The sequence below is a fragment of the Miniopterus schreibersii genome, assembly GCF_964146895.1.
Source record: "Miniopterus schreibersii genome assembly, chromosome: X".
In the NCBI taxonomy this organism is placed as follows: domain Eukaryota; kingdom Metazoa; phylum Chordata; class Mammalia; order Chiroptera; family Miniopteridae; genus Miniopterus; species Miniopterus schreibersii.
The window spans coordinates 105954898-105967146 of NC_138104.1; positions in this window are offsets into that span (position 1 = coordinate 105954898).

Sequence of the window (12249 nt, forward strand, 5' to 3'; positions counted from 1 at the left end):
GCTGCTGCGCCCTCCTGGCAAGCCCAGGCGCCCCAAGAGGCGCGAAAGCTTGGGGAGACGGAATACGGGGCTCCCTCCCAGGTCCCCTGGCCCCTGTCCTGGAGGAGAGGGACTTTGCCTTCTTTCTAGGGTACCCAGCAAGTTTGTCACTTGAATCAAACCGTGCCAGCAAACACAGAAAAACAGAACCAGAACCTGTACAGAAAAGCACCCCTGTTTCAAAGGGCTGCCCGCTTGTGCGTCCGCAGACAGGCAGGGAAGGGTGTTGGGGTCCCCCCGCTGTCCTAGGGGAGCCCTGCTGGGTGACATTCAGGTCCCTGCATTTCCCTCCCTTTTTTCCATCTCCGGCCACGCGAGGGTTAAGGAGTCTGGGGGCGGGGGGGGGAGCAGAGGCAAGATCCCTGTCCCCCAGGAATCGGAGGCTGCCAGATGTGGGGCGATCGGATTTGGGGGGCATGTGGCGTGTCTCGAGTGGTGGTGAAATTGGGGCTCAGGCTGCCAGGTGGGGGTGGGGGGGGAGATTCTGCAGTGGCTGAGGCTCGTCTCCGGCATCCGTTGTGGGAAAAACAGGAGGGGACACCCCCTCTTTTAAAATCTTCACCTGGGGTGTTTTTTTTTGTTTTTTTAGAGAGAGAAAGAGAGACACACACACGCACACGCATGGATGTGACAGAAACACATCGGCCGGTGGCCTCCCCACGCGCCCAGGCCGGCCCCCCCCCCCCGGGGATGGGACCTGCAAACCCAGGTACGTGCCCTTGACTGGGAATCGAACCCGTGACCCTTCGGTGCACCGGACGACGCTCGAACCCCTGAGCAATACCGGCCGGGGCAGGAGACCCATTTTTAAGATGAGCATCAGCGTTCGAGGAAATCAAGGCAGGTTCGGGGAGCACCCGTTCCCCCCCCTCCCCATCGTCTCAGTGGAAATGCTTTCTCAGGGGACGTGTGAAGCCGGACACAGACATGCTGTCCCCGGAGGCGTTGTCCCGTCCCAGGCCACCCTCCCCGGGACCAGAAACCTACCAACTGACTCTTAAAAAAAAATATATATATATATATATATGAGACCAGAAAGGGGCAGGTATTTCTGATAGCAGGGAGCAGGCGATGTTCGCTCAGCAGAAACGGAACGAAAAACTGGATGGTCACGGCCCGAAAGGTGGCTGACGGCCTGCGACGGGGTCCCCCCCCCTCCCGGTGTGGTGGACAGAAGGCCACCAACACCTCTCCCGTCTGCACCCCACGCGTGGCCCCTGCCACCGGGACCCAACGTGACACCCGGCACGTTCCCTGGGAGCCGGTCACACAGAGGAGAGAGACCTGATTCTCGGGGACAGGCGAAGGGGGGGGGGTTAGGAGCAAGTGATGACGTGAGGTTGGCTGCTGGAGGCCCCAGTGGGCACAGGAAAGCACCGTCCCCGTGAAAATCGCCTAAAACGACGTGAGGGATGCCGTCCGGGCTATTTCCCGGCGCCCGGGGGTCGGTCCCCACAGCAGACACGGGCCTGGGGGCCCCTTCCTACCTGGGGACGTCTTGGACTCTCTCCAGCTCCCCGTGGATGTGTCTGTCCCGAGTGCAACCTGCGTTCCGGCAGAGTGGTGTCTGTTCAAGGTCCCCGAGACGCCGGCCACGTGCCCATCGGGGACACGATCGATGAAATGTCCCTCCTCCTGGAGGCGACTTGCACCCCTGTCCGGCCAGAGGCGCGTGATGCAGTCAGAACCGAACCCAGGGTCTCGGAATTCAGCCGGCAGTGGACGCCCGGCCCCCGGGACGGTCATCCGCCGACGGGAGGCGGGCGCCCCCCGTAAACCCGGCGAGAACGAGACCCTTTACAAGTGGGCAACGGCCCTGGAAATCCTTGGGTCCGGCCCGGCCCGGCCGAGGCCACCGCAGGCGGGACTCGAGATTCAACACACCTGGGAGGTTTTTTTTCACAGCTAAATTTTTAAGTGGATTCATTTTCTACGGCCCCTCGAATGACGTTCTAAATACCCAGACGGCCCTTGGAAGAAAAATAGTTTTACGCAAAATAAAACGGACAGGGCCTCAGGCCCTGGCCGGCGTGGCTCAGTGGTTCGAACGTCGGCCGGAGCACCGACGGGTGGCGAGTTCGATTCCCGGTCAAGGGCACGTAGCTGGGTGGCAGGTTGGATCCCCAGGCCCGGTCAGGGTCCCTGTGTTTCTCTCAAATCAATGTAGTTTTGGGTTTGTTTTTTTTCTCTCTCTGTCTCTCTCTGCCCCGTTTCCTCCCTCCCTTCCACGCTCTCTCTAAAACGTCAATGGGAAAAAAAAAAAGTTGTCCCCTGAGGATTAACAGGAAAATAAAAATAATAAAAACGTGCCGTCCCTCAGGTCCACGGAGCCCTGTGTTAGCGGCCCCACGGTCCCGGGAAGGGGTCAGGGCTTCGTGACGTCCCCGCCGTAGGCACAGCCCGGAGGCCAGACGGACGGCTCCTTGGCCAAGGTCACAGAGGTGGTTCGTGAAGAACGGTCCCCGGACCCGGACAGGCCCAGCTGGAGCTGCCGGCTGGGGACGGGGCCCATTTCTCTAACACGGGGGACACCTTTCCCCGCTTCTGTGAGATTCACGCCCGGTCCCCCCTTCCGTCCCTCACGGCACGTTCATCAGCTCCCCCGAAACTGAGCCCCATTCATTCGGTCACGGTAACCACTTGGGCTTTTCCTGTCTCAAGCAAAGGGACATTTCATCAATATCAAAGCAGTGTCACCTGGTAAGATTCAATGGGGATCCAGGTACAAAATAAAATAAAATAAATAAAATAAAATAAAATAATAAAATAAAATAAATAAAATAAAATATAAAATAAAATAATAATAAAATAAAATATAAAATAAAAATATAAAATAAATAAAATAAAATAAAATAAAATAAAATAAAATAAAATAAAATAAAATAAAAATATATGTGTGTGTATATATATATCTCAAAAAGCTGGAATGAGCCCCCAGTGGTGTTGCTCAGTGGTGAGAGCACTGGCTGGTGCACAGAAGGGTCATGGGTTCGATTCCCGCTCAAGGGCATGTCCCTTGGTTGCAGGCTCCATCCCTGACCCTGATCGGGGTGCGTGCCAGAGGCACCCCATCAATGTTTCTCTTTCATGTCCATGTCTCTCTCTCCCCATCTCTCCCTCCTTTCCACACTCTCTCTAAAATATCTATCTATCATCTATCTATCTATCATCTATCTATCTCTATCTATCATCTAACTATCTATATCTATCTATCATCTATCTATCTATCTATCATCTATCTATCTATCTATCTATCATCTATCTATCTCTATCTATCATCTAACTATCTATATCTATCTATCATCTATCTATCTATCTATCTATCTATCATCTATCATCTATCTATCATCATCTATCATCTATCTATCTATAGATATATCTATATATATCTATATATAGAGATCTATATATGGAAAAAAATACGCTTGGGTGACTATTAACAACAGCAAAAAAAAAAAATCATTAAAAAAAAACTGGAAAGAGCGTGGACCCGATGGAAACACCAGCCCCATCGCCTGCCTCGTTTTCAACGCACGAGCCACGAACCCCGGAGCGGGCTGGCCGGCCGCCAGAAGCACCCCGGGTCTCCCCCATAAATAACAGTTCCAGCTTCCGTGTGCCGGGCGTGGGGCCGAAATGATTTCACTCACGTCGCCTCTGTGGTCCCGACGGCAGCAGCGAGGATAATCATCACCCCAATTACACAGAACGGAAAAAACAAGGCCTGGGCAGGAAGGTTCTGTAACTCGCCCAACGAGGGAGGAAACAGCGGCCGGCCGGTGTCCCCAAGCGCTGACCCCAGACCTGCCCACTGCCTGGGCCCCGGGCCTTGTGTGTCTGTGTTCAGAGAGCACAGCCTTTGGTTTCCGATCCTAAAAAATTTTTCAATTATATTTCTGTTCCCAGCTCTCCGGGCCGCCTTAGGAACAGCATTTCTCTTAAATATCACATAAATTTAAAAATATTCATATAGCCCGGCTGGGCGGGGCTCAGCGGTGGAGCGTCGACCTGGGATCCAGGCGATCGGGGTTCGATTCCTGGTCAGGGCCCAGGCCCGGGTTGTGGGCTCGATCAGTGACTCTCATCATTGATGTTTCTATCTCTCTCTCTCCCCCTCCTTTCCTGTCCCTGAAATCAATAAAGATATGTTTTTAAAAAATAAATAAAAATAAAATAAAATAAAATAAAATAATAAAATAAAATAATTAAATTAAATTAAATTAAATCAAATTAAATCAAATTAAATTAAATTTAAACACACATATTGTAGCCCTGCTGCTGAGGTGCAGTGGGTGGGCCCCGTCGGATGCACCGAGAAGCGGTCACCAATTTCCGGTTGTGGGTTCGATGCCCAGCAAGGGGCAGCCGGTCGATGACTCTTCCTCATTAGCTATTTGTCTCTCTCTCTCTCCCTCCCTCTCTCTCTAAAAAATAAAAATAAAAATATAAAAAGCGTATATTTCATATGAACTATTCAGTGTTTTTATCGGTTTCCAAAGGACTGCTTCGTAGATATGCTTAGGCAGTCACCACGAAGGTTTCACTTTAAAAAAAAAACAAAAAAAAAATACCAAAAAAACCAGCCCTGGCTGATGTTGCTCCGTGGCTATCGCGTCAGCGGGTCACTGAAGGGTGTTTCTTTTACCCGTCGAGGGCACGTACCCGGGTGGCAAGTCCGATGTCCGGCCCCCGGTCGGGTACATGGGGGAGGCGACCAACCACCGTGTCTCTCACATCAGTGCTTCTCTCTCTATATTTCCCTCCCACTCTCTCCGAAAAGCAACGGGAAAAAATACCTGCTTGGGTTAGAATTAAAAAAAAAAAAATTGGGACCACTTTTTAAATTAATATTGAGTGTCAGCCATGAAACCTGGGCCTAAAAAATAAAATAAAACTAAAAAGTCCACGCAGGAGGGTTTTTTTTTGTTTTTTTTTCTTTTCCCCCTGCCTTTCGGAAGCTCTCCCGTCTTTCCCGTGCAAGAAAAAACATGCACTTTACGAACACATCCTAATGGGGCTTATGCCTTTGAAGCTGGGCGCGTGGATGGGCCCCGAATAGACCGTGTCTCGGCTCCGGCGTCGGGCGCGGGGTGTGTGTCCATCAGATAAAACAGAACTTCCTCGAGCTCGGCGGCCTTAAAGCAGGACAGGCTGCCCCAGATTCCCCGGGCCGCTTGCTTTTTTTCTCGGGGGACCTGCGCTGGCTGGTTTGGGGGCGAGACTGGGACGGGGGGGCCGGGAAGAAAGCGAGGGTTCCAGGGCTTTCACACGCAGCGCTGAGTCCACACAGCTCCCCGTCGGTCCAGTCGGGGCCGATCCCTGACTCCCTCGGTTCAGCTGTGTCTAAAAATCGATTTTAAAAAATTTAAGGGGTGCGGGGGGAGCAGAAAGGGAGGCAGAGGAAGTGTTGGGGTGCCTGTGTGTGTGTCCCGCGCTCTGAAGCTCGGTCACATTTTCACAGTGACCGGGGGACATGGCCCGTGGGCTTGGGCCTGGAAGGCGTGAGAGCAAGAGGGGCTCCTGGTGTCTCCCCAGTCCCCAGGCCCCGGTCCCCGGCTGGTGTTGCTCAGTAGTTAGAGCACCGGCCTGCGGACCTAAGGGTTGCAGGTTCGATTCCCAGTCCTCCCCCCTCCCCGGTCGGGACACATGCAGGAGGCAACCCATCCATGCATCTCTCTCCCATTGATGTTTCTCTCTCTCCCTCCCTCCCTTCCTCTCTCTCTAAAGATCAATGGAAACAAATATCCTTCAGGGACAATGAACAACAATAGCAAATCATGTTTCCCTGATTTATGCCCCCCGCCTGGCCCTGCACCACAGACTGGGCCTAGCAACATGCCCCAACATGCCCCAACATGCACCAACATGCACCATGTAGGAAAAACAAACAGGAATGGAACAGGAGCTGCAACCTTGGCACCCTTCAGAGTCCACGCCCCGCGCCCAGCTCCGGGTCCCCTGTGGAAATCTCACCCCCAGTCCCTCACCTGGCACATCTGTTGCCTCCCTTAGAGCCGGTGACGTCGTCTTTTGAATAACACCAGCCCCCCTCCTTCCCTGGGGGGACCCCTAGGGACTGCTGGTGACGCTTCCGAGCCTTCCAAAGGCCAGGACTTTTTGGAAATTCGGAGCCAAGCCGGAGGACTTGAGAAGCCAATTTAACAAACGAGGCCTGTAGCTCGAAACAGGGTGAGCGTAAGGTAAAGGGCCGGAGGGATTTCCAGAAACGGGGGGATCCTTTGCATCTCTGGGGAGGCTTCGGGGAGACGGGTCCGATGACCTTGGGTGGGGAAGACCGGGCGTCAACGTTTTATAAACTCTCCGTGTACGTGGACCTGCAAGTAAGGGCTTTGGGGACCTGGAAGCAAGGGCCATGCATTTATTTAATAAGCACCTGCCACGGGGTGAAGGTGGTTTCGTATGGGATTGGCACGCCCCTGGGATGCCCTGGGATGTTTTCCTGGGCGGCGGGCAAACACCGCGTCCGACCGTGAGGCTAAGGGGCTGGGCACCGGGGATGCAAACGAAGGCTGGGCTTCCAGGGGAGCAGTGGCTGTCCCCAAGGCATTTTTAAAAATAGGATTTTATTGATTTTTAGAGAGAGAGGGAGAGAGAAATAGAAATATTGATGAGAGGGAAACGATCGTCGGCTGCCTCCTGCAGGCCGTGTCCTAGGGATGGAGCCTGAAACCTGAGAACGTGCCCTGACCTGGGAATTGAACCGGCGACCTTTCGGTGCAATAGGGGGTGGGGGTGAGCAACCAACTGAGCCACACAGGCCGGGCCGCACGACATTTCGATCTCAGTCAACATCTGAGCCGACGAACCCTTGTCGCCTGATGTCCCTGCGAGTCCTCAGGCGACTAAACGGGCCATGAGCTTCTGGGCTCCGCGGGAAGGTGGCGATGAAGCCCTAGTCGACCTGTCTCCTGGGACGATCGACCGCAGGAGGCCCCTCAGGAGACGTGGGGCGATGCCGCGGGAAAGGGGGGACACGTTCTTGAAGTGCACCCTGTTCCGACGGCCCAAACACGGCCTGGCTCTGCATCCCGACCCCGTGGCCGTGTTTGTGACCCAGGAATATCATTTCGATGAAACGGAAATGGTTTATTTTCCCTGAATACCTCATATTTTATTTTATTTTATTTTATTTTATTTTATTTTATTATTTTATTTTATTTATTTTATTTTTATTTTATTTTATTTTATTTATATTTTATTTTATTTATTTTATTATTTTTTTTATTATTTCTTCTTTCAATTGCAGTTAGTCAATATTATTCTGTATTCGTTTCAGGTGCACAGCATAGTGATTACACATTGATATAAATTACAAAGTGCCCCCGATATTTCCAGTACCCGCCGGACACCGCAATGACAAATATTATTCTCTATATCCCCTGCGCTGTACTTTACATGCCCAGGACCGTTCTGGAACCACCCATCTGTATTTCTCAAACCCTTCCCCTTTTTCACCCAGCCCCTCAACTTCCTACACATCTAGCAAACCGTCAGCCTGTTCTTGGTCTCCGTGAGCTTGTTTCTATTTTGTCTGTCAGTTTATTTTGTTCTTAAAACCCCCACATGAGCGAAATCGTAGGTATTTGTTTTTCTCGGTCTGGCTTATTTCGCTTAGCACAATACCTTTTAGGTCCCTCTGTGCCGTCCTAAATGGTACTCGGCCCTTTTTCACAGCTGCGTAGTATTCCACGGCGTAGATGTACCGCAGGTTTTTTATCCACTCATCTACCGATGGGCACTTGGGCTGTTTCCAGATCTTAGCTATTGTAAACTGTGCTGCTATGAACATCGGGGTGCATATATTCTTTCCGATTAGCGTTTGGGATTCTTAGGATATATTCCTAGAAGTGGGATCCCTCGGTCAATAGGCAGCTCCATTTTTAATTTTTTGAGGAACCTCCATACTGTTTTCCAGAGTGGTTGCACCCGTCTGCATTCCCACCAGCCGTGCACCAGGGCCCCCTTTCTCCACACCCTCGCCAGCACTTGTTTGTTGATTTGTTGATGGTAGGCCTTCGGACAGGGGTCACGTGATACCTCATTGTGGTTTTAATCTGCATCTCTCTGAGGATTAGCGACGTTGAGCATTTTCCCATGTGTCTCTTGGCCGTCTGTATGTCCTCTGTGGAGAAGTGTCCTTTCAGGCCCTTTTTTAATTGAATGGTTTTTGTTGTCGTTGTTGTAAAGGAGAATTCCAATCTCATTTTTCCCACGCGTCAGTGACCAAGGTCTCAAGCATTGGAGCCCCCACCCCATTTCCCCCCGTAAACCGTTTAAGAGACATACATGTCACCTTATTTGCGGAACTGACTGTAATTAAATGCTTCCCTTGTTTTTACTTATGTATTTACTTTTAACTTATTTATTTTTTTGACTTTATGTATTTGCTTTAGGCTGGTTGGAGAGGGCCTGGGATACCCACGCTTCATGGCAGCTAAAATTTTACTGTGAAAAAATAAACAACAATGAATTAGGAACTTAAGATTTTACTCTGTCTGGGGACTCTTTTTATTTTATTTTATTTATTTTATTTTATTTTATTTTATTATTTTATTATTTTATTTTTTATTTTATTTTATTTTATTTTATATTTTATTTTATTATTTATTTTTCTATCTTTTATTTTTTTTTAATTTTCAAGTGTTCCCAGGGTGCCGAGCCCCAGAGAGGGGCTGTCTTGTACCAAAGGAAGTCTATTTGGGAAATAACTATTCTTGTCCTGGAATTTTTTTTTTAAAAAGTCCTCGAGGCCATTCTTCAGCACTCTGGTTTTTATTTAGTCCAATGTACTATAAAGAGAGGCGGCTTCCTGTCACAGCCGGGTGACCCGTTTAGGGGCCTATATTTTCCCAGTTCTGGGTGGCGTCCCTGGTGGAAGGCACCTCCGTGGGCTGTGCTTCCAGCCAACGGGGACTCTGTTTGGAGACAAGACAAATACAAGAGAGGCCCCAAGGTCACCTTTGGTTTCATCCGGGATGTCACCTTTAATCGTTAGATTCTGGAATGATGCCTTATTTTTTTTGTTTGTTTTTGTTTTAAAATACTTTTTTATTGATTTCACAGAGAGAGGAAGGGAGAGGGAGAGAGAGAGACAAGCATTGATGTGAGACAGAAACATCGATTGGCTGCCTCCTGCACGCCCCCTGCTGGGGATCCGGGGCCACAACCTGGGAATTGAACCGGCGACCTTTTGGTTCACCGGGTGATCGATGCCCAGCCAACTAAGTCGCACCGGACAGGACAGATAATGACTTGTTTGTATCCCGCTGGACATTTCCTGGTATTTAGCTCTGACTAGTGATTTAGGGTCTTCAGGGAGAAAGACCTAGGATGCCCACGTTTGGCAAAAGCATCTTGACCTGGCAGGAGACGGCTCACTTTCCCCTCTGGAACTCTTGTGTCTTCCTATGTTTGTAAATATACAGAGACAGATGGATCAGCAACGCAAAGCGAAACAAAACAAGAACTGGGTGTGCGTCCAAGGTGTGGGTGAGGCTATAAACGTTCGTACCCAGTGTTGTTGAATAATTATCCAAGAAATAACTGTGTGTCAACATGCACAGGAATATTTTATTTAAAATAAAAAAAAAAAGCACCCCCCCCCCATCTGGATGGTGTGGCTCAGTTGGGTGAGCGTTGTCCTGCGCACCAGGAGGTCGCTAGTTCAATTCCCGGTCAGGGCACTTGCCTGGGTTGTGGGCTCCATCCCCACTAGGGGGCGTGCAGGAGACACTCGATAGATGTTTCTCCCCATCAATGTTTCTCTCTCTCTCTCCCTCTCTCTCTTCCTCTCTCTGAAATCAATAAAAAACATATTCAAACACACCCACGTGCACGCACAAATCATCATGGCCCCAGCAGACCCGGTTTTTCCATAGTCTTCTGAGCTAGAAGCTGTCGCCCAATTTGGAAGGCAGCTCCGATTCTGAGACAGTGGGGTTCCTACAAAGAGGTCAGAGAGGTTGTGCTGCTATGAACCATAATTGAATAAGTGTGACCCTAGTTCAGTCGTTTCCATTGCCCACCCTGACACCAGTTCCATAGGCTGTTGACAATGCCCAGGCCTGGGCCAGCACTTTTTTTTTATGTATTGATTTTGAGAGAGAGAAAGAGAGAGGGAAACATCAATTTGTCACTCCACTTATTTATGCATTCATTAGTTAATTCTTTTTTAAAAAATATGTCTTTATTGATTTCAGAGATGAAAGGAGAGAGAGAGAGAAACATTAAGAGTGAGAGAGAGTCATGGGTCAGCTGCCTCCCGCATGCCTCCTACTGGAGATCGAGCCCACAGCCCGGGCATGTGAATCGAACCTGCGACCTCCTGGTTCGTGGGTTGACGCCCAACCCCTGAGCCACTCTGGCTGAGCATTTGGTTGGTTTTTGTATGTGCCCTGACCGGGGATCGGAACCACAACCTTGGCATATCCGGACAAAGCTCTAACCAGCTGAGCACCTGGCCAGGGCTGCAGGCTGGGTGTTCTGAGCTCCACTTCAGGAAAATTATTGTGTCCTACTTTTAAAAGCACCTGCTTCCTTTGTTACGTGGTTTGCAAAACTATATTAAACGAGCCCAACCGGCGTGGCTCAGTGGTTGAGCATCGACCCATGAACCAGGAGGTCAGGGCACGTGCCCGGGTCGTAGGCTCAATCCCTAGTAGGGGGACATGCAGGAGGCAGCTGATCCATGGTCTCTTTCATCATTGATATTTCCATTTCTCTCTCCCTCTCCCTTCCTCCCTCTCTAGAATCAATAACAAAAAACAAATTTAAAAAAATTAAAAGCAAAGACCTTTTAAGAAATTAAAAATTAAAAATAAAACTATATTAAACGAAATAGTCATTTGCCAGGATAAGCCTAAATTTAATATGACTTTCCTTTCTATATTAAGCAGTGATACCAGAAAGAGGTGACAAGAGGACACTCATAATTATAACTGTGTCCCTCCCAGTGTTTGGCGTCACCGGTATCCGACATAAGTTGTGTCTAATTCATATTTTATTTTCCAAATTTAGCACGAGGCCTGGTAATTCATGAATTTAAAAAAAAAACAAATTTTTATTGATTGATTTTTTCAGAGAGAGAAAGGAAAGGAGAGTAAGAGGGAGAGATTTGTTGGCCCACTTATTGGTGCATTTCATTGGTTGAAAGTGCCCTGACCAGGAATCAAACCCGCAACCTTGGTGTATGGCCAGGACACCCTAACCAACTGAGGTACCCGGCCAGGGCCTCCAGGCCAGGTTCCGATTTTACGTCACACGCGTGGACTTCCTGTGGCTTCCCTGACATATGACCACAGGTGTGATGAGCTAACACATCATAAATTTATTCTCGGGAGTTTGGACCAGAAATTTGCCAAGAGTCTTAACGGGAATAAAGTCCATGTCTTGCAAATGCCCTTCAGGGAACTTCTAGGGGACAATCTTTTCTCGCCTCCTGCAGCTGCTAGAGGCGCCCACATTCCTTGGGCCCTGGTCACACCCCACTCTGACCTCTGTTTCCATGACAACCTGGGCTCCTTTATCTCGCATCCTCCTACCTCCCTCTGTTAAGCAGCCTTGTGATGACCTGGGACCCACCTGGGTCATCCAAGGTCATCTGTCCATCACAGGAAGTCCCATCTGCAAAGCCCCTTTGGCCCTGAAACGTTTCGTTCCCAGGCCCCATTCATTACCTTTGGGGCCATTTTTCAGCCAAGCCGGTTGTCAACGCCCCAACATTTTCTTTCCACAAGACAGAAGTGACCCGGGGAGAAATGTTGCGCCCAGCCCTTAGCGGCAGAGCTGAAGCAGCGGCCCAGGTAGGAGTCTGGCGCCTCCTAGCTGGACCCCAGTCCCACCCAGTCAGGCCCAAGCCCCACCCACCCAGACCTCCAGCCCCGCCCCTAGCAGGACGTAGCCCCACCCACCTGGACCTTTAGCCCCACCCATCATTATTCCAGCCCCGCCCAACTGGACCCAGCCCCCCGCACCCGGGCCTCCAGCCCCTCCCATCTAGATTTTCAGCCCCGCCCAGCATGATTCCAGCCCCTCCCACCTGAACCTTCAGCCCCACCCACCCAGGCGCAGCTCCGCCCACCTGGACCTTAAGCCCCGCCCAGCATGATTCCAGCCCCGCCCATCTGGGCCCAGCCCCACCCACCAGGGCCTCCAGCCCCGCCCACCTGGAGACTAAGCCCCGCCTACCCA